Raw genomic sequence first — 22,333 nt, 5'->3', positions numbered from 1 at the left:
AAGATGATCATAAGGTCACTGCTTCTTAACCCTCAAAACATCCCACACTGATTATTAGTCTGTGATGATTAAGACATCATGTTCTCACCCAGTTGGTTGTGCATGAGCCAGGAAGGGCAGTATGTGCAGTTGCTTGTGCAATGTTAAATGAGGATGGTGGATGCCACCTCTCTTTCCCAGAATACAGATGTACTTGTTCCCTGGATGAGAACATTATCCACACCCACCATGTTTAATGTGACCCTATAACTTGTTTTCATCAGTAATCAGTCATTTAGTTTACTATAGTGTAGTAATGTTTACTTTCTATGTAATTCTTTTTTAATTTGTGATTTACAGGTAAATAAATTGAAAAATACAAAATGGAAGACTTTTTTGAGTATAATTTTTATTTTATTGAGAATGATTATATTATAAATGAATAAAGTCATATTTTTCTTTATTCTATTTCTTTTTATGTAGACAAACACGTCAACAGTTCATAGCCATCCTTTACTACAGGAAGCATCAGAATCATACCGCAAACTCCATTAGTCTTAGACACCAAACATGTACAGAGTGTGGAAAATTTTTACATGAATGGATTGTCTGCAAACTCATGAAAGGATTCACACAGGAGAAAAGCCGTTCACATGTACAGAGTGTGGAAAAAGTTTTACCAAAATGAGTCATCTGGAAAAACATGAAAGGATTCACACAAGAGAAAAACCTTTCACATGTTCAGAGTGTGGAAAAAGTTTTACAGCAAAGAGTTATCTGGAAAAACATGAAAGGATTCACACAGGAGAAAAACCTTTCACATGTACAGAGTGTGGAAAAAGTTTTACCCAAATGATTCATCTGGAAAAACATGAAAGGATTCACACAGGAGAAAAACCTTTCACATGTACAGAGTGTGAAAAAAGTTTTACACAAATAAGTAGTCTGAAAACTCATGAAAGGATTCACACAGGAGAAAAGCCTTTCACATGTACTGAGTGTGGAAAAAGTTTTAGACATAAGAGCTATCTGAAAACTCATGAAAGGAGTCACACAGGGGAAAAGCCTTTTACATGTACAGAGTGTGGAAACAGTTTTACCCAAATTAATCATCTGGAAAAACATGAAAGGATTCACACAGGAGAAAAACCTTTCACATGTACAGAGTGTGAAAAAAGTTTTACACAAATAAGTAGTCTGAAAATTCATGAAAGGATTCACACAGGAGAAAAGCCTTTCACATGTACTGAGTGTGGAAAAAGTTTTAGACGTAAGAGCCATCTGAAAACTCATGAAAGGAGTCACACAGGAGAAAAGCCTTTCACATGTACAGAGTGTGGAAAAAGTTTTATAGAAAAGAGTCATCTGCAAAGACATGAAAGGAGTCACACAGGAGAAAAGCCTTTCACATGTACAGAGTGTGGAAAAAGTTTTAGTCTAATAAGTAGACTGAAAACTCATGAAAGGATTCACACAGGAGAAAAGCCTTTCACATGTACAGAGTGTGGAAAAAGTTTTACAGAAAAGTGCGCTCTGAAAAAGCATGAAAGGAGTCACACAGGAGAAAAGCCTTTCACATGTACAGAGTGTGGAAAAAGTTTTACAAGAAAGAGTCTTCTGAAAAAGCATGAAAGGATTCACACAGGAGAAAAACCTTTCACATGTACTGAGTGTGGAAAAAGTTTTATACGTAAGAGTCCTCTGAAAACTCATGAAAGGACTCACACAGGGGAAAAGCCTTTCACATGTACTGAGTGTGGAAAAAGTTTTACACAAATAGGTAGTCTGAAAACTCATGAAAGGAGTCACACAGGGGAAAAGCCTTTCACATGTACTGAGTGTGGAAAAAGTTTTACAAAAAAGATTAATCTGAAAAAACATGAAAGGATTCACAAGGGAAGAAACTTTTCACATGTTTAGAAAGTGGTTTTTTATTGAAATCCAGTATCACAAAACACCAAATATTTACACACAAACTTTATATACACAGTGTACAAACCTTTTTACAGTTATCCTAAAGAGGACAAACTCTCTAAATAGAAGCATCAAAAAGGATGATATTGTAAATAATACTTTCTAAATCCCTGTTATAAAACCCCCAGATTTAAAGTGCTCTTGTGCACCTCAATTTCTCTCATATAAATGTGATAGAATACAAACACGACACAGGAATATACAAATCTGTCCTCATACTGACCAGTTTACACAACCATTTACCACCAAAGCACCCCGAGTGTTGTTTATTAATATGCCAGTGTTAGGAGTTGTACGTTTGATTTACATACAGGAGAAAATAATTACATTTACATTATAAAGGAGTCTTATTATAAATAGACTTAGAAAATAATGTAAATAGAACATCAGTCTCAATGACATTTGGGAGATATATTTAATGTGCACATCATGTGGATAAACCTTTTCTTATAGCAATAGATGCTTAGCATTGTACATGTTATATACCAGAGGAATTACTGAGGGGAAACTGATTTTATTTCACTAGACACAATATCAGTAACCGGTACATACGTGATCATAATCAGTTTAATTTAAATGTCTACTATAACCTACGTGTATACTGGGTATGTAATATGTTTGTCATGTTCTGTAACTTGATATTATGTCTGTTTGTTGTTTTCATGTTAGTTAGAGGCCACAAGAACTGATAATAGCACAGTATATATATATAATTCACGTCATAGATTATTTAGTTATGCTTATAAATATTTTTAAATATGTCAAAGATTTTCTGTCTGTTACCCTCTGTTATTTGAACTTTTCTTTACACAAGTATATTATGTATCATATACTACTATGAGTCAAGTATTATAAATATTTACATATAAATTAAGATGTTTCATTTACATATAATTTGTTATTTTTATAAATTAATTATTCCAGGATAGTTATGAAAGAGTTAAAAAATATAAATACATATCTAGGTCCTTTGAAGTTATTATTTGTTGTGTGTTTTTTTCTAATAATTTTGTTTTTAACTGCTAGTGGAGAAGGGGGAAAAAAAATCAGACGAATAAATATCATTTGCACTTTCATCATAATTACTGTTATAATAATATAAAGCGGCACATTGTGTCTATAACCAAAATATGACCCGCTGAACACCCAAATTTGTGATGTAAATTATTGAATGTAGCAAAGACTTTTTCAGGCAGTTTTTTCTTTATTGGAGAATAATAAGATCTTATACACTTTCACAGAAAATGGAAAAGAGATTTAAAAAGAAACAAACAAGGTCTCATGCAAGAGACAATGGGGCCGCATTATCAAGATCCGAATGCCCCTGTTTCTGCGTGAGCCTTAAGGCTCGCCGAAAACAGCAGTTATGAAGCAGCGGTCTAAAGAACGCTGCTCCATAACTTGTCTACCTGCTCTGAGGCCGCGGACATCAATCCACCCGATCCTATACGATAGGGCTGATTGACACCCCATGTGAATCTGCAGGGGGGGCATTACACAAGCAGTTCACAAGAACTGCTTGTGTAATGATAAATGCCAACAGCGTATGCTGTCAGCATTTATCAATGTGCGGCAGACATGATACGCTGCATTGTATCATGTCTGCTTGCACATTGATAAATAGGCCACAATATTACAAGCTGAAACTCCCTAAATGAGGGATTTTTAACAGTGATTATAAAGAAAACATTATCATAGCTCAAGTAGATTTTAGCTCTGCAGATAACAATCACAAAGTTATATAAGTCACTTCAATCAATTTTCAAGAAAATATGTTTATCTGAGAGGTATCCAACTTTTTTATTCTGTATTTGAAAGTGAAGACATTTGAATCAGTTTGTGCTTTACAAATCCCATTAACAATATTATATATTTTCCTTTTTAAATGGAAAGAGTTCACAGCTGCATTCATTACTTTTGGGAATTAAGAACATGGCCACCAGGAGGAGGCAAAGACACCCCAGCCAAAGACTTAAATACTCCTCCCACTTTTTTTAAGTAATCCTGTCAGTCTCTCAGTGAGGGCCTGGATGAAAGTTAGAGTCCAGAGATTCAGGGAGAGTCTTTCTGCTAAACAATCCCGACTCATGTCAACAGCTCCACAAGCAATCAGCGTTAACAAACTTTGCTTCACTGCCTGCTTTCTTCTCTCAAGTCCATGGCGGAGGTGATGCTACTATCCTTCACACTTGAAGGGCCATGTTCCTGTTCCACGGCGTAGATTCTGGTAAGATCGTTTCATATTACTTCTTCAGAATGTACTGTAATTCATTTGTTTCCTGTGGGGTCCTATCTTGCGGGCCTTATGAAGTATATAATACAGGGTCTCAGTGAGACTCCTTTCGTGTCTTGGAATCGAGGGTTAATGTCTCCTGAGGGCGATTATTGAACAGGGTTTTTTTTAATCATGTTTGTTATGTGATTCAATCTGCTTATGTGTAGTGTTAACTGGGCTCATGGCTTAGAACATAAGGGCCTTTGGAAGTAACGCAACCTTATGGTTGGGCATTCTTTTTTGGACTGTAAGGTTCACCTTGTGACCAGGCGTGAATACATTCTGGTTCCCCATTTCTGCATTCCTGACCATGTGGCGACGGATACATTCTGATCCGCAGGGGTCTGGTTCATAGGAGGTGGTGAGTGCCCCGGCCATTGTGGGTGTCAGGTGCTGTTTAGTTTTTGTTTTTATAGTCCATATTGGCATATTTTCTATCCAGTTATGGAGGATTCTGATGCTGAGACTGTTCTTATTTCAGTCTATCAGTGAGTTGTATTCTCTCTGGGTTGTTACGTTCCATTTGGAGTCTTTCTGGCTCCGTGTCGAGATTATGTTGGACCTTTTGTTAGATTCCTTTGGGTCTACGGCCTTGTTGTCTGTTTCTATGGAGTCGGTTTGGCACCCGCGCTCTGTTGGGATGGCTGTGGGTATTCTTCCACTCTTTTTTGAGCTGGTTGTTAGGGTGCCAGGAATCAGACTGAGACGAGAAGTGCAAAAATAATCACACCTTTATTAATAGCAAAAATTAATAAAAAGTCCATAAGTCAAATAACAAGCCAGGAATCAAAACCAGAACTGGTAGTCAGACGAGCTGAGTCAGGAGCCAAAGCGAATAGTCAGATGAGCTGGAATCAGGAACAAGGAGAAAAGCAGAGTCAGGAACAAGCCAGGGATCAGGAACCAGGAGGGACGTCAGACAGCCAGGTAATACACAGGAGCTCTCACAAACAGGTCTGAGACAACGCAAGGGCAAAGCATACTGAACAGAGGCCCTTTAAATAATAATTGATGACATCACAATTCTGAGACTGCATCCTGTCTCACACGGATGATGTACACCAGTCTGGCCATAAAAGGAAGTGCAGGAAATGAGCAGAATCACACAGTATGCACCAGAGTCAGAAAGAGAAGTGAGTAAAATGGCTGCCAGCAGCACATGGCAAACAGATCAGGGGAAAAAACCTGACAGTACCCTCCCCTCAACGAACCCTCCCCCGCGGGAGGATAAAAGGCTTATTGGGGAAATGGGCATGAAAGGCACGGAGGAGGGTGGGACCGTAGCCCCTCCAGTGAACCAAATACTGTACCCTGCCCCTGGACATACGAGAGTCAATAATGCTGCTGACCTCATACTCCTCATGGTTGTCAACAAAGATAGGGCGGGGACGAGGCAACACAGTGGTAAACCGATTACAAACCAATGGTTTCAAGAGGGAGAAATGAAAAACAAGAGCGTAGGCCACAGGAATGACCCGTTGGAGTATTCGATAAGGACCAACATAACGGAGAGCCGGTTTATTGGAAAGCACACGAAGGTTCAAGTTGTGGGAGGACAGCCAAACTCTCTCACCAACCTGGTAGGAAGCCACGGGCAGACGCTTACGATCAGCCTGGAACTTTTGGCGCTGCATAGAACGATGAAGGCAATCCTGAATCTGTACCCACGTGGAACGGAGTTGCCAGAGATGCTCCTCCAAAACTGGAATACCCTGAGACATGAATGAATCGGGCAACAAGGATGGTTGAAACCCATAATTCGCTATGAATGGGGATAACTTGAAGGAAGCATTAATAGCACTATTACGAGCAAACTCTGCCCAAGGTAACAGTTCAGACCAATTATTGTGGTGATCTGAGTCATAGCAATGGAGGAACTGTTCCAGAGCTTGATTAGACCATTCCGCAGCCCCATTGGATTGAGAGTGATATGCCGAGTGAAAGGAAAGCTGGATGCCCATTTGAGCACAAAAGGAATGCCAAAATCTGGAGACAAACTGGCTACCCCGGTCCGACACTATATCTCCTTGGGTAACCCATGTAAACGAAAGACCTGCCGGGCAAAAATTGAAGCAAGCTCCTGAGCGGTAGGCAACTTCTTCAAGGGAATGCAATGTGACATTTTAGAAAAACGATCAACCACCATAAGGATAACAGTATTGCCATTGGAAACAGTGAGCTCAACAATGAAGTCCATGGAAAGATATGTCCAAGGATGGTCACCATAAGCAATAGGTTGAAGAAGACCCACAGGAAGATGTTGAGGAGTTTTATTCTGTACACAAACTGAGCAGGAGGCAACATACACAGCAACATCAGAACGAAGAGTGGGCCACCAGAATTGTCGAGTGACAGACCAAATCATTTGGTTCTTGCCTGGGTGACCTGCGGCTTTAAGATAGTGGTAAGTGTGTAAAAGTTTAGTTTGAAGATTCTCAGGAACAAAACACTTACCACTAGGTTTCTCAGGAGATGCATTGGTTTGTGCAGCCAGGATCTCCTCCCCCAAGGGAGAAGTCAAATTAGTACGTATGGTAGCCAAAATATGGTCAGGAGGTATAAATGGAGTAGGTACAGACTCCTTGGACAGAGGCGAAAATTGTTGAGAGAGGGCATCAGCCCTAATATTCTTACTACCAGGCAGGAAGGAGACCACATAATTAAACCGAGACAAAAATAGCGCTCATCTGGCCTGTCGGGACAACAAACGTTTTTCTTCAGATAGATAAGTTAAATTCTTGTGGTCAGTAAGAATGAGCACTGGCACGCTAGTACCCTCGAGAAGATGCCTCCATTCCTTGAGTGTCAAAATTATGGCCAGTAATACCCTGTCACCAATTTGTTAATTGCACTCCGCTGGAGACAATTTCTTTAGAGAAGAAACCACACGGATGCAAGGAACCATCAGGCGTAGGACGTTCAGACAAGAGGGCACCTACTCCAGTCTCAGACACATCGACTTCAAGAACAAAAGGCAGGACAGGGTTAGGATGAGCCAGAACTGGAGCGGCAGCAAAGGCAGTCTTAAGACTATAAAAGGCCTTAATGGCAGTAGGTGACCAATGGAGTGGATCATTCTCTTTACGAGTCATGTCTGTGATAGGTTTGACCAAGGATGAAAAGTTTTTAATAAACTTTCTATAGTAATTGTCGAGCCCCAAAAAAGTTGAATAGACCGAAGACCAACTGGGCGAGGCCACTGCAGAACTGCAGATCCATGGAGAACCCTGCAACTGAGATAACATAACCTAGGAAGGTTACTTGAGTCTGATGGAACTCACATTTCTCGAGTTTACAAAACAGGCCATTCTCACGTAGTCTCTGAAGAACCCGTGTAACATCAGAACGATGAGCCTCAAGTGTGGGTGAGTGTATGAGGATGTCGTCTAAGTACACCACAACAATCTGTTGCAACATATCTCGTAGGACATCATTAATAAATTCCTGGAAAACAGCAGAAGCATTACATAGGCCAAAGGGCATTACAAGATACTCATAATGCCCGCTCCTGGTGTTAAATGCTGTTTTCCATTCGTGGCCCTCTTTGATCCTAACGAGATTGTAAGCTCCTCTCAAATCAAGTTTAGTAAAGACCATAGCTCCCTTGAGGCGGTCAAAGAGTTCCGTAATGAGCGGAATAGGGTAAGCATTCTTAATGGTAAGACGATTAAGACCCCTATAATCGATGCATGGTCTTAACTCGCCACCCTTTCTCTTCACAAAGAAGAAGCCAGCCCCTGCAGGAGAGCAGGATTTGTGGATGATCCCCAGCGACAGAGCATCAGCAACATACTCCTCCATAGCACAATTCTCCGCAACAGACAGAGGGTAAATGAGGAGGCATTGTACAGGCACGCACCTTGTCAACAATGTCTAGGAACTCTTGGTACTCCTTTGGCAATTGAGATACCGAAGACATGCACAAGACTTTAACTGGTTTCCGAAGACAAGTGGAAATACATTGCGGAGACCACAACAAAATTTTGGACCTGCGCCAGTTGAGACTGGGATTTTGCTTTAGAGCCAGGAATAACCCAGAATAACCGGAAAATGCAGAGAGTTTATCACCTGGAACTGGGGGCTTTCAAAATGGAGAGCTCTAACAGCCATGGATAACGGAGCAGTTTCATGAGTAACGAGTGCAGGCTGAAGGGGCCTGCCATCAATGGCCTCAATAGCAAGCAGAACGGACCAACACAAAACAGGAATGGAGTGCTTTGATACAAAAGCACTGTCAATGAAATAGCCCGTAGCACCGGAGTCAACAAGAGCCTGGGTGACTATGGAGGAGTCCACCCAGGAAAGGACAACCGTGACCAAAGGTTTCTCCTTTAGCGGTTCCGGGGACAAGGATAAACCACCCAAGGTCTGCCCCCGACAGGACCTTAGGTGTGAGCATTTCCCGGCCATATAGGGCAAGACTTCAAAAGGTGGCCCTGTAACCCACAATAGAGGAAGAGCCCCTCCCTCATCCTAAAGGCCCTCTCCGCTGTGGAGAGATGCGTGAATCCAAACTGCATCGGCTCAGCAGTACAGGGTGACTCGGGACCAGGAGGCATGGGAGGAGAGGGCGGCATGGGTGGGAACGAACACATAGGAGACAACGGAACAGGAGGCTTCCGCAAGCACTCCTTGAAAGAGGGCCTCTCACTTAGTCTGATGTCAATTAGGATCAAAAAAGACACCAATGCCTCGAGATCTTCTGGTAAATTTCTGGCAGCAACTTCATCTTTAATCGCATCAGAGAGCCCATGAAAGAAGGCAGCAACAAGGGCTTCATTGTTCCAACCAACCTCTGCAGCAAGCATATGGAACTCAATGGCATACTGAGCAACAGATCTTGTACCTTGCTGAATGGACATGAGTCGTTTAGCAGCAGAGGAGGAGCGAGACGGAACATCAAATACCCTTCGAAAGGAGGCCACAAATTTAGGGTGATTTGAAATCACAGGTTTATTAGTCTCCCACAAGGAATTAGCCCAGGCAATAGCTGTGTCAGAGAGTAATGAGATGAGAAATCCCCCCTTAGCTCTGTCAGAGGGAAACGCCTGAGGTAACATCTCAAAGTAAATGCCCACCTGGTTCAAAAACCCTCTGCACTGATTAGGATCACCTCTATATCGCTGAGGTAGAGGTGCATAACTGGACATGCTCCTGGTAGGACTAGGTGCAGCAGCAGAAACAGGAGCAGCCATAACTTGCGGGACACTTTGGTCCAAAAGTGCAGCGCGAGTCAGCAGGGTTTGCAGGACTAGTGCAAATTGATCCAAGCGGTGATCCTGTTCATCCATCCTGGAAATTATGGCAGGTAAAGGTGGATTATTAGCACCATCAGGATTCATGGCCCTTGCGTAATGTCAGGGTGCCAGGAATCAGACTGAGACAAGAAGTGCAAAAATAATCACACCTTTATTAATAGCAAAAAATAATAAAAAGTCCATAAGTCAAATAACAAGCCAGGAATCAAAACCAGAACTGGTAGTCAGACGAGCCGAGTCAGGAGCCAAAGTGAATAGTCAGACGAGCCGGAATCAGGAACAAGGAGAAAAGCAGAGTCAGGAACAAGCAAGGGATCAGGAACCAGGAGGGACGTCAGACAGCCAGGTAATACACAGGAGCTCTCACAAACAGGTCTGAGACAATTGAAGGGCAAAGCATACTGAACAGAGGCCCTTTAAATAATAAGTGATGACATCACAATTCTGAGACTGCATCCTGTCTCACATGGATGATGAACACCAGTCTGGCCATAAAAGGAAGTGCAGGAAATGAGCAGCATCACACAGTATGCACCATAATCTGCAAGAGAGGTGAGTAAAATGGCTGCCAACAGCACATGGCAAACAGATCAGGAAAAAACCCTAAAACACTGGTGTTGGGGTTCTTCTGACCCCCTGTTTCAGACCTGCCGACACTTGGGTTGGCCCGGCTGGGAGTAGGTTCTGAGATGCGTTGTCATCTTCAGGATCTAGGTTGGCATAGTGGCTAGCTCCCTGAGTTTACAAGCAGGAGGTCTAGGGTTCCAATCCACCTTCGGGGTCTGGTGGTAAGTAACCTCTCAGTCTTGGGGTGCAGTCGGCCTCGTTGAGGGTATGTGCTTCCCCCTTTTGGAGACCTATGTGTAGGTTTGGCGGCTTATATTGCCTAGAGTGTGCCCTCTGTCTAGGAGGGTTTTTGCAATCTGTTCTCTTGCTGGTGGCTTTTTACTTCTTAGCAGGTGTTCAGTGCCATCCTGATGATGGTGGTGTGTTCTTCACTTGAGTTTTTAATCTCGGTCCATTACATTTTTTTTGCGTTTGAATACTTCAGTAGTTTCATTTCTGATGATGTGAGGACTCCATCTTCAGTTTTCATTTGGTGCTTTTGCACAATGTTTGAGAAAAAAGTTTCTCTGTTCCGATGTCCGGTCCTAAACCTCTGGTTTCTGCTTGGTCTGGGCGTAGCCTCCCGTTGTTTGTCAGGACCCTGTTGGGTCATTATGAGCTGGGCTCGTTATTGGGGGTTTTCCTTTTATGGATTTTGTGGTAATCTTTCGGTTTCCCTTTAGTTCTTCCTTGCCCTACCCCTTTGGGAGTTTAGACTGGTGTTCCCTTCGTTAGTGAGGGGTGAATGGGTTGGGAACGACTGTTGGGTGACGGTGTATCCTGGAGGACTGTAGGCTCAGTTGAGTCCGGGTTTTGCAATCTCTAGCTAGGCTTCTGGACTATCTGCAGGTCAGTGTCCTTGGGGCTTTTTCCTCTTCAAAGTTTTCTCTTCTTCGGATGAAGCAGGGTTTTTGTTGCGTAGTGGTCTCAGGCTTGGTGCCTTTAGAAAGGGCCGCCTATTGTACCCTCCCATCTTGGCATTCAGTGTCCTCTATAGCTTGTGTATTTTTTTACCAAAAGTAATGAATGCAGCTGTGGACTCTTTCCATTTAAGAAGAAAAACTTAAATTATGCTCGCCTAATAAATTTTATTGGTAACAAAAAAAAAAAGCATTGGGTCTGAGTACTAGTAAATTTATCCTTTTCACCCTTGATGTTGAAAGTTTCTACACGTCCATAACTCATGTTATTGGTGTGGGGGCTGTCAAAGCTGTCTTAAGTAGCAGCAGTGATTTTTATACTACTCAGATTTATTTCTTTATTCAACTATTGGAATTTGTTCTTTATCATAATTACTTTTTGTTTCAGGATGAATATTTTTTGCAGGTACAGGGTACAGCTATGGGTTCCATCGTCGCCCCTAATTACGCCAATTTGCTAATGAATATGTTTGAAGAAAAATTTGTATTTCCTAACTTTGACTTCATTCGATGTGGCGCGTGTTGGTTGCTCTACATAGATGATGTCTTTGGAATTTGGCTGGGCGACGTTGGAACCCTGATTGCTTTTGTAAATTATTTGAACAGTTCCACCATCCACTTAAAATTTAAATTCACTTATAGTGAGGAGGATTTGGTGTTTCTTGACACCAAGATTATTAAAGTTGATAAGTCGATTTATTTAGGAAACCCACTGACTGAAATAGCATTCTTCACTTTGACAGTGCTCACCCCTTAGCCCTTTTAAAAGCTTTACCCAGAATATATATGTTTTGAATATAGTTGAGAAAGTTACCTTGTAGTCCAAACTTAGTTAAAGAAGTGACCAGATGGTACCAATTAACCCAACCAAATGCTTTTTCAGCATATAAGGTGAGAATATCAGCGTCTGATTGTGGAATAAATTTGTTGTATTTACCTTTAGACCAAAAATAATCTAGAACTAGGATAGTCTTGCGAATATTTGCGGATGAATTACGATCGACCATAAAACCAGTTTGGTCCATGTGAATAAGATTAGGTAACACTAATTGGAGTCTCTTTGCAAGAATACTAGATAAAATCTAGTAATTTGTGTTTAAAAGTGATATCGGATGGTAAGCACTAAGACTGAGGATTTTTCTGTTTTTTCAAGATTAAGGTAGTAAGAGCTCTTTTAACCCTTTGGCTGCTAAGCCATTTCCCACCTGGGTGCTAAGATAGTTTTGAGCTTTTTGTTGCAGTTCACGTTTAAACACTTTTAGAAGTAAAGTTTGTGTGAATAAGCTATACAAACTATATATTGTTTTTTTCAGCAGACCTAGCAGATTTCAAATATACCATTATTATATGTGTATGCCTCAACAGGTTTTAAAAATAAAAATAAAGCATAAAATATGAAAAAAGTGTATTTTTGTACTCCACAATCAATACAAATTAGTTTGTAATTTTATTTTTCTAAACTCTATCACCAAAACCTGTGTTGCTAAATATTTGCAGTAGGTAACTGGTCTAAAATAAGCATAAAATTAAGAACATTTCACTGTGTTTTTCCTACTGTTTTATTGCCGACGTGTCAATTTGATAGACCTTAATAAAAAGCATCTTAAATTTAATGTATTGTTGCCAGCAATTAAACGGCTCTAGCCGCTTGGGAAATTAAGATATGACAACAAAACTACACCCCAGCTGCATCAAATGAGGTCTTATTTGTATCTGTATCACATATCTGAAGTGTGCAACAAATAAGCGAATATCACACTTGTAAAAAAAAAAATTAAACAAAGCAACATGTTCATTTATATCTTACACACTCCAAATTTGTGCTAGCAATACATGCAGCCCCTCATTTGATGCACCAAGGGGTGTACTTTCCAAAACTGTGTACTTTGTATATTGTATCTTAAATTCCCAGGTGGCTGCAGCTGTCTAATTATAGACATCACCCCAAATGTTTAAAGACAATTTTTAAATAAGATTTTCAAGGTTGCCATATATGCACTTAAACAGCTCTAGCCACCTGGGAAGTTGAATTAGGGTACATAAAGAACACATTTGTAGAAAGTACAACCCCTGAAGCATCAATTGAGGGGCTAAATGTACTTCTAGCACAAAAGTGGAGTGCGCAAATATTCATGGAATATGGTGCTTTGTTTAGAAAATATTTTTTTCTAAGCAAAGTGTCATGTTCATTTATGTCTTACGCACTCCAAATTTGTGCTAGCAATACATGCAGCCCCTCATTTGATGTGCCAAGTGGTGTACTTTCCAAAACTGTGTACCTTGTATACTGTATCCCTAATTCCCAGGCGGCTACAGCTTTTAAACTGCAGACATGGTTACCTTAAAACACTTTAAACTTATAGGGGTTATATATGAAATTAAACAGTTTTATCTACCTCATTAATTGACTAACCTAATTCTAAATGATTTTATTTTATGTTTAAAAATATAACACTCTTTTGCACTACCTACACAAGCATTACAGGCACTCACACTGGTTGAATTAGCACATGGATACCCATTTCTAGCATTAACGCCACGTTAAGGCTTCAACCCTTGCTACTGACCATTCACACACCTTTCATGTCTGATTCACTCACAGAAGCACCCACCCCTACCTATATTAAGACTTTCATCCCTACTACTGACCATACACATACCTTTTGTATCTTTATTCACTCACAGAAACACAACCCCTACCGCTGGCCAGTCACACACCTTTCTATCTCCCTTCATACGTACCTTTTGCTAGGGGAAATTCAATCACTGGGCTAGTCAGACGTAAGCCTCAACCAGGGCACTGTGCTGGTCAGGCATAAGCCTCAACCATGGCACTGTGCTGGTCAGGCATAAGCCTCAACCAGGGCACTGTGATGGTCAGGCGTAAGCCTCAACCAGGGACATGTATCTGTCTCCTGGGGTTGTGAGGATATGCAACTAGTATGTTTCCATAGTATGATAAATACGGAAGCATTCTGGCATGCATAGCCCTGGTTTAGAGGGGCAGTCTGGACAGTAGTAGCAGGTGTCTTTACAACGTCCATTCTGACTGCAAACTCTACACCTTCTACTAGGGAAAGTTTTTTTCACAGTAGCTGGTATAAACTAAGAAAAGTGACGGCCATGCAACCTTGCATTCTCCTCACTTGGCCTAGTTACTGGAATATCCCCTGAGGAGAGAAGGCTTTTAATAATAGATTCCTGAAATTTCAGGAAACGTAGTCCTCTTCCTTGGGTGGCCTGATACAGGACAAATGCATTAAGCATTGACAGTTGTATCAAGTGGACTGCCAGTTTCTTGTACCATGTATATGTTTTGCGAGAAGCAGAGTATAGTTCAAGCATCTGGTCAGTCTTATCTATCCCTCCAATATTCTGATTGTAATCTAGGACACATATGGGTTTCATAGTTGGAGTGCTCTGCCCCCTGACATAAACAGGTGATGTGCTCTCATCATTTATAGATGTGAGAAGATGCACATCCTTCTTGTCTGTGAATTTCACAGCTAGCAGCTCATCAGAGCACAAAGCCGAAGTCTCTCCTCTCTTTTGCTTTCTGAACATGTGAGTCGGAAAGCCTTTGCGATTGGCATGGATTGTGCCGCACGAAACAGTGCCCTTGCTATATAGAAACTTAAATAATGGCACAGAAGGGTAAAAGTTATCCACATATACATGGTAACCTTTATTAAATGTTGGGTGGAGTAAGTCCCACATTATTTTTTTCACTGGCAGCAAGGGAGGAGGGACAGCAAGGGGGTGTTAGATCAGAATCCTTGCCAGTGTATACCCTAAAATGATAGGTGTATCCACTAGAGCTCTCACACAGCTTATACAGCTTGATCCCATAGCGAGCTCTCTTAGAAGGAATGTAGTGTTAAAAATACGTCCCTTATATAAGATCAAGGATTCATCTACCAATATGTTCTGGCCTGGAGTATAGCACTCCTGAAATCTTGCCAATAAATGGTCAAGAACAGGCTTTATATTAAACAATCGGTCATGTTCTTGGTTGTCCCATGGCAGAGCATTTGCATTATTATTATAATGCAAAAACTTGAGCAGTAACATATGTCTGTCCCTGCTCATTGTAGCAGGGAAGATAGGGGTCATCTGAGTAGACTGCTTTGACCAATATGAGGCTATGCTTGGCTTTTGCACAATCCCCATTAGCAGAGTGAGGTCCAGAATTTCTTCATCTCTTGCAAATTGGTCACAATCCATCAATGTGCTCTGGCATGGCGGCTCAGTTCTGCACCAGCATTTTGAAAAAATTGCTCAGCATACAGATTTGTCTACTGAACAATAAATTCTAAGAGCTCATCATCCACAAACAACTGAAAGTAGTTGATGGGTTCAAAATTTGCAGTGCCCACCAAGAGGCCAGAATTGCCAGTAAATTGAGGCAACACTGGCTGAACCATATTAGGGGAGGTCCAGTTGTAGCTTGGAACAGGCCTGCCCATGACTCCCACAGTATGCTGTGTGGACACTGTGGATGTTGTTGCAACATCCCCATTTTCCTGACTCCAACAGTATGCTGTGTGGCCACTGCAGATGTTGTTGCAACATCCCCTATGCCCATGACGCCCACAGTATGCTGTGGGGCCACTGCGGATGTTGTTGCCATCCCTCTGCCATGGGAACTGACAGCTCTGAACTGTCTGCTGCCACTCCGTGGCTCAGTTGGTTCATCTGTCTTACTTGACCTGTCACTATATGATGACAGACCAGGGAAAAAGTCGCTGTCAGAATTTTCTGCAGCAGATGTGTCATCAGAGAAGGAATCAGAGTCTAAGTTCATAAAAATATCAGCTGCTTCCTCAGCACTGATCAGACGCTTAGCCATAATTCTCTTAATAAAAATAAAGATATTTTCAAAGAAATTATGCTGCTAGAAATAAAAGATAAATTTTACTGCAAAAAAATAAGCTTTTTGCAGCAAAAATGAAAGGATTTTAGACTATGGGGAGAGCTTAGAAAGAGGATGCTTACTCACCTAACACACAGACCAAAAGACTGATAATACAAATATAATTATTTTTTATAAAAAGCTTCCCTCTACCATTGGTAATTTGTAACCACATGATATAGGTGATCATGGGATTACAAATATATCAGGAGCCATATTGGAAAAGGGAATGTGACATTTTATAGCTAAGTGATCACTGCATTTACATTGATTACTAAAGTGATCATTTAGTTAGAATATATATACCAATATTTTTTTTATAGATATATTAGTTAATTTTTAGAAAATATATTTTGGGCGTCTCTAGGCAGTTTTGATTTTTATTTATGAGCCCATAAAGACCCCATATCTTTTTTTTAACATTTTTACAAAATTTAGTTTATTAACTTTTTATTTGTTCTTGCAGATGCCACATGGGATTACCTTTCCAACGGTGTGTCTTGGGGGTCTGTAGCTGCTTAGATGCCCAAGATACAGGCTTCTAAGCAGCATGCCCCCATCTCCCTATAACTGACAATTGTCTATTGTCAATAATTTTCGCTGTGACGTCATCACGTCATTACGCGTGATGTCACTGTGCGTAACGTGAAGCCCTGGAGGTGCCAGTCACTATGCAGGCCAGGTCGCCGGGGTAGGAGCCGGTGGGAGCCCCCAGATTTCCCTCAAAGTGGGAGAGTGTTAGTGACGGCTCTGAGCCGTCGTTAGCACCGGACTGAGACAATATGCGACTGCTCTGAGCCGTTGTTAGCACTCAAGGGGTTAATGGTATCTTTCCATGAGAGTATTAATGATTGAATAAGTAAAGTAGAGTGTGGAGAATATCAGGAGCTCGAATTCTGTAAAATTAATTTGGGATTTGATCAGGACCAGCTGCATTGTTTAAGGATAAGGCCTCAATGGCTGGCATTATCTTGACTTCTGTAATAGGTTCGTTGAGGGTTAAACATTCTTGAGAGGTTATGGTAGGGGTGCAGATTTGATGCCAGAAGTCCTCTTTATTTTGGATATCAATTGTGTCCTTATCGTAAACTTTCTGGTAATATTCATAAAATTCATTGAATATATCCTGGGTCTCAGAGAAAGATACAGCTCCAATCTTAAAGGGACAGTCTATCATAGAATTGTTATTGTTTTAAAAGATAGATAATACCTTTAATACTCATTCCCCAGTTTGCATAGCCAACACAGTTATATTAATATACTTTTTACCTCTGTGATTACCTTTTCTGTGCAAACTAGACCCTATTATATTGACCCTTTCCACAACTAAAGGTGAGTCGTCTGATGGTATGTATAGCAATTTTGGGAGGGTAAAAGTGACAAAATGTATAAGGTCGTCAAACTCTTGTGTTTCAGAGAGGCCAATTATTCGGAAATTATTGCGCCTTGAGCAATCTTCAATATCAGAGAGTTTCTCTCGTAGTTTTATTAGTTCTTTATTGTCCTCTCTTTGAAGCAATTCAAAATTTAGAAACTGATCCTCAAGATCAGAAATGCATGATTCCGCCTCAGTGAGCCTATTGGCGTATTGATTGACATTGCTAGAAAGGGAGGCCACATCTTTCCTAAGCTGTTCAAATTGGGGGAGAATCAGCTCAGAATTTTTTTTAAAAAGGTCTTGTTGGTCGTCTTTATATGGGGATGAAGAACCATCATATATACCTTCTTGTATAGGCTCTTGAGCCTGTATACCTTTTCTTTCTCTGTTCCTCCCAGCCATTAGGGGTGATTTTGGTATAGTGTGAGTGATAAATTTGTCCATAGGAGAAAAAAATAGAGTATTCAGACCAAAATAACATGGGCAAGAATGTGTGAAGAAGTGATAAGTGGCAAGTGAAAAAAAAGGAGGATAAAGGTTTAAGTGAATAGGGGGGAAGAATCAAGTTTTATCTCAAGGCAAGGATATGGTAGTGGCAGAAACGGGCTGATCTAGCAGTTATCAGTACAAAAAAATCAAAATAACAGGCCTTAAAATAGGTATTGATAAGTAGGAGACTCCCTTCAAACTGGGTGTGTAGGTATGATATGGGTGTATATCAACAAGTTTTATAAAGTTCTAAAAGATAAAAAAACATAAACAATATAAAATAAGGAACCAAAATAACATAATTTATGTAAGAACTTACCTGATAAATTCATTTCTTTCATATTGGCAAGAGTCCATGAGCTACTGACTTATAGGATATACAATCCTACCAGGAGGGGCAAAGTTTCCCAAACCTCAAAATGCCTTTAAATACACCCCTCACCACACCCACAATTCAGTTTAACGAATAGCCAAGAAGTGGTGTGATAAAGAAAGGAGTAAAAAGCATCAACAAAGGAATTGGAATAATTATGCTTTATACAAAAAAATCATAACTACCATAAAAAAAGGGTGGGCCTCATGGACTCTTGCCAATATGAAAGAAATTAATTTATCAGGTAAGTTCTTAAACAAATTATGTTTTCTTTCATGTAATTGGCAAGAGTCCATGAGCTAGTGACGTATGGGATAGCAAATACCCAAGATGTGGAACTCCACGCAAGAGTCAACTAGAGAGGGAGGGGAAAAAAATAAAGACAGACAATTCCGCTGAAAAAATTGATCCACAACCAAAATCATAAGTTTTAATCTTATAATGGAAAAGAAAAAAATTAAATTATAAGCAGGAGAATCAAACTGAAACAGCTGCCTGAAGAACTTTTCTACCAAAAACTGCTTCTGAAGAAGAAAAAACATCAAAATGGTAGAATTTAGTAAATGTATGCAAAGAAGACCAAGTTGCTGCTTTGCAAATCTGATCAACTGAAGCTTCATTCTTAAAAGCCCAGGAAGTGGAAACTGACCTAGTAGAATGAGCCGTAATCCTCTGAGGCAGGGATTTACCCGACTCCAAATAAGCGTGATGAATCAAAAGCTTTAACTAATATGCCAAAGAAATGGCAGAAGCCTTCAGACTTTTCCTAGAACCAGAAAAGATTACAAATAGACTAGAAGTCTTCCTGAAATCTTTAGTAGCTTCAACATAATATGTCAAAGCTCTTACCACATCTAAAGAATGAAAAGATCTTTCCAAAGAATTCTTAGGATTAGGACACAAAGAAGGGACAGCAATTTCTCTACTAATGTTGTTGGAATTCACAAACTTTAGGAAAAAATTAAAATGAAGTCCGCAAAACGGCCTTATCCTGATGAAAAATCAGAAAAGGAGACTCACAAGAAAGAGTAGATAATTCAGAAACTCTTCTAGTAGAAGAGATGGCCAAAAGAAACAATACTTTCCAAGAAAGCAATTAAATGACCAAAGAATGCATAGGCTCATACGGAGGAGCCTGTAAAGCCTTCAAAACCAAATTAGGACTCCAGGGAGGAGAGATTGATTTAATGACAGGCTTGATACAAACCAAAGCCTGTACAAAACAAAGAATATCAGGGAGTTTAGCAATTTTTCTATGGAATAAGACAGAAAGAGCAGAGATTTGTCCTTCCAAGGAACTTGCAGACAAACCCTTATCCAAACCATCCTGAAGAAACTGTAAAATTCTAGGAATTCTAAAAGAATGCCAAGAGAATTTATGAGAAGAACACCATGAAATGTAAGTCTTCCAAACTCAATAATAAATCTTTTTAAAAAACAGATTTACGAGCCTGCGACATAGTATTAATAACTGAGTCAGAAAAACCGCTATGACTAAGCACTAAGCGTTCAATTTCCATACCTTCAAATTTAATGATTTGAAATCCTATGGAAAAAATGGACCTTGAGATAGAAGGTCTGGCCTTAACGGAAGTGGCCAAGGTTGGGAAATGGACAACCGAACAAGATCCGCATACCAAAACCTGTGTGGCCATGCTGGAATCACCAGCAGCACAAACGAATGCTCCATGATGATTTTGGAAATCACTCTTGCAGGCCCATTTATCAAAGGGCTTGCGGACCTGATCCAACACTGCGGATCAGGTCCGCAAGACGTCGCTAAATGCGGAGAGCAATACGCTCTCCGCATTTAACATTGCACCAGCAGCTCACAAGAGCTGCTGGTGCAACGCCGCCCCCTGCTGACTCGCGGCCAATCGGCCACCAGCAGGGAGGTGTCAATCAACCCGATCGTATTCGATCGGGTTGATTTCCGGCGATTCCTGTCCGCCTGCTCAGAGCAGGCGGACAGGGTTATGGAGCAGCGGTCTTTGTGACCGCTGCTTCATAAGTTGTGTTTCTGGCGAGTCTGAAGACTCGCCAGCAACACGGCCCTTCAAGCTCTGTAGGGAGCTTGATAAATGGGCCTGTATGAACTAGAGGCGGAAAAATATAAGCAGGTTGATAACTCCAAGGAAGTGTCAATGCATCTACGGCTTCCGCCTGAGGATCCCTGGACCTGGACAGATACCTGGGAAGTTTCTTGTTTAGATGAGATGCTATCAGATCTATTTCTGGAAGCCCCCACATCTGAACAACTTGAAAAAACACATCTGGGTGAAGAGACCACTCTCCTGGTTGTAAAGTCTGACAACTGAGATAATCCGCTTCCCAATTGTCTATACCTGGGATATGGACCACAGAAATTAGACAGCAGCTGGATTCCGCCCAAGCAAGTATCCGAGATACTTCTTTCATAGCATGAGGACTGTGAGTCCCACCCTGATGATTGATATACGCCACAGTCGTGACATTGTCTGTCTGAAAACAAATAAATGGCTCTCTCGTCAATAGAGGTCAAAACTGGAGAGCTCTGAGAATCGCACGGAGTTCCAAAATATTTATTGGTAATCTCACCTCTTAAGATTTCCAAACCCCTTGTGCTGTCAGAGATCCCCAAACAGCTCCCCAACCTGAAAAGACTTGCATCTGTTGTGATCACAGTGCAGGTTGGATGAACCAAAGAGACCCATAGAACTATACGATGGTGATCTAACCACCCAGTCAGAGATAGTTGAATATTGGGATTCAAGGATATTAAATGAGATATCCTAGTATAGTCCCTGCACCATTAATTCAGCATACAAAACTGGAGAGGTCTCATATGAAAACGAGCAAAGGGAATCGAGTCCGATGCTGCAGTCATGAGACCTAAAACTTCCATGCATATAGCTACTGAAGGAAATAATAGAGACTGAAGGTTTCGACAAGCTGAACCCAATATAAATTGTCTCTTGTCTGTTAGAGAAAAGAGACATTGACACAATCTATCTGGAAACCTAAAAAAGGTGACCCTTGTCTGAGGAATCAAGGAACTTTTTTGGTAAAATGATCCTCCAACCATGTCTTTGAAGGAACAACAGAAGTTGATTCGTATGAGATTCTGCAGAACGAAAAGACTGAGCAAGTACCAAGATATCGTCCAAATAAGGAAACACAGAGAACCTTTGAAAAGATTCCTAGAGCTGTTGCTAGGCCAGAAAGGAAAAGCAACAAATTGGTAATGCTTGTCTAAAAAAGAGAATCTCAGTAAATGAAAATAATCTGAATGAAACAGAATATGAAGATATGCATCCTGTAAGTCTATTGTGGGCAAATAATGCCCTTGCTGAACAAAAGGCAGAATAGACCTTATAGTCACCATTCTGAAAGATGGTACTCTTACATGACAATTCTTTGGGACAATGAATAGTTCTGAATAAAACCCCAGACCCCGTTCCTGAAACGGAACTGGTATGAATACCCCAGATAACTCCAGGTGTGAAACACACTTCAGTAAAGTCTGAGCCTTTACTGGGATTGCTGGAATACGTGAGAGAGAAAAAGACTTCTCACAGGTGGTTTTACTCTGAATTCTATTCTGTACCCCTGAGAAACAATATTCTGAATCTAAGGAGTTTGGACCGAATTGAACAAAACAACTTTAGAAAAATCTTAACCTGCCCCCTACCAGCTAAACTGGAATAAGGGCCGCATCTTCATGCAAATTTGGGGGCTGGCTTTGATCTCTTAAATGGCTTGAATTCATTCCATTTTGAAGAAAGCTTCCAATTAGAAACATATTACTTGGGGAAGAATTAGGTGTCTGTTCCCTATTAAGAACAAAAACTGTTAGAAGCTTAAGATTTACCCTTAGAACTTAATCTTGAGGCAAAAAAAAACTCCCTTCCCCACAGTAACAGTTGAAAGTATTGAATCCAACTGTGAACCAAATAATTTATTACCTTGGAAGGAAAGAAAATAGAAATCTGGATTTAGAAATCAAATCAGCATTCCAAGATTTAAGCCACAAAGTTCTTCTAACTAAAATAGCTAAAGACATAGATTTAACATCAATTTTGATAATATCAAAAAATGGCATCACAAATGAAATTATTAGCATGTTGAATAAAGTTAACAATGCTAGACAAATCATAATCCGATACTTGTTGCGCTAAAGTTTCCAACCA

General features: G+C 40.6%; 1 pseudogene; it reads left to right on the top strand.

Annotated features, from left to right (window-relative positions):
* The window catches only part of LOC128660036 (zinc finger protein 721-like), a 663,758-nt pseudogene that overhangs the window by 280,347 nt on the left and 361,078 nt on the right, over positions 1-22,333 (top strand).

Source organism: Bombina bombina, chromosome 5 (assembly GCF_027579735.1).
Source record: "Bombina bombina isolate aBomBom1 chromosome 5, aBomBom1.pri, whole genome shotgun sequence".
NCBI lineage: Eukaryota > Metazoa > Chordata > Amphibia > Anura > Bombinatoridae > Bombina > Bombina bombina.
Note: the sequence above shows the minus strand (reverse complement) of the source record. Positions and strands in the feature narration are given on the sequence as shown.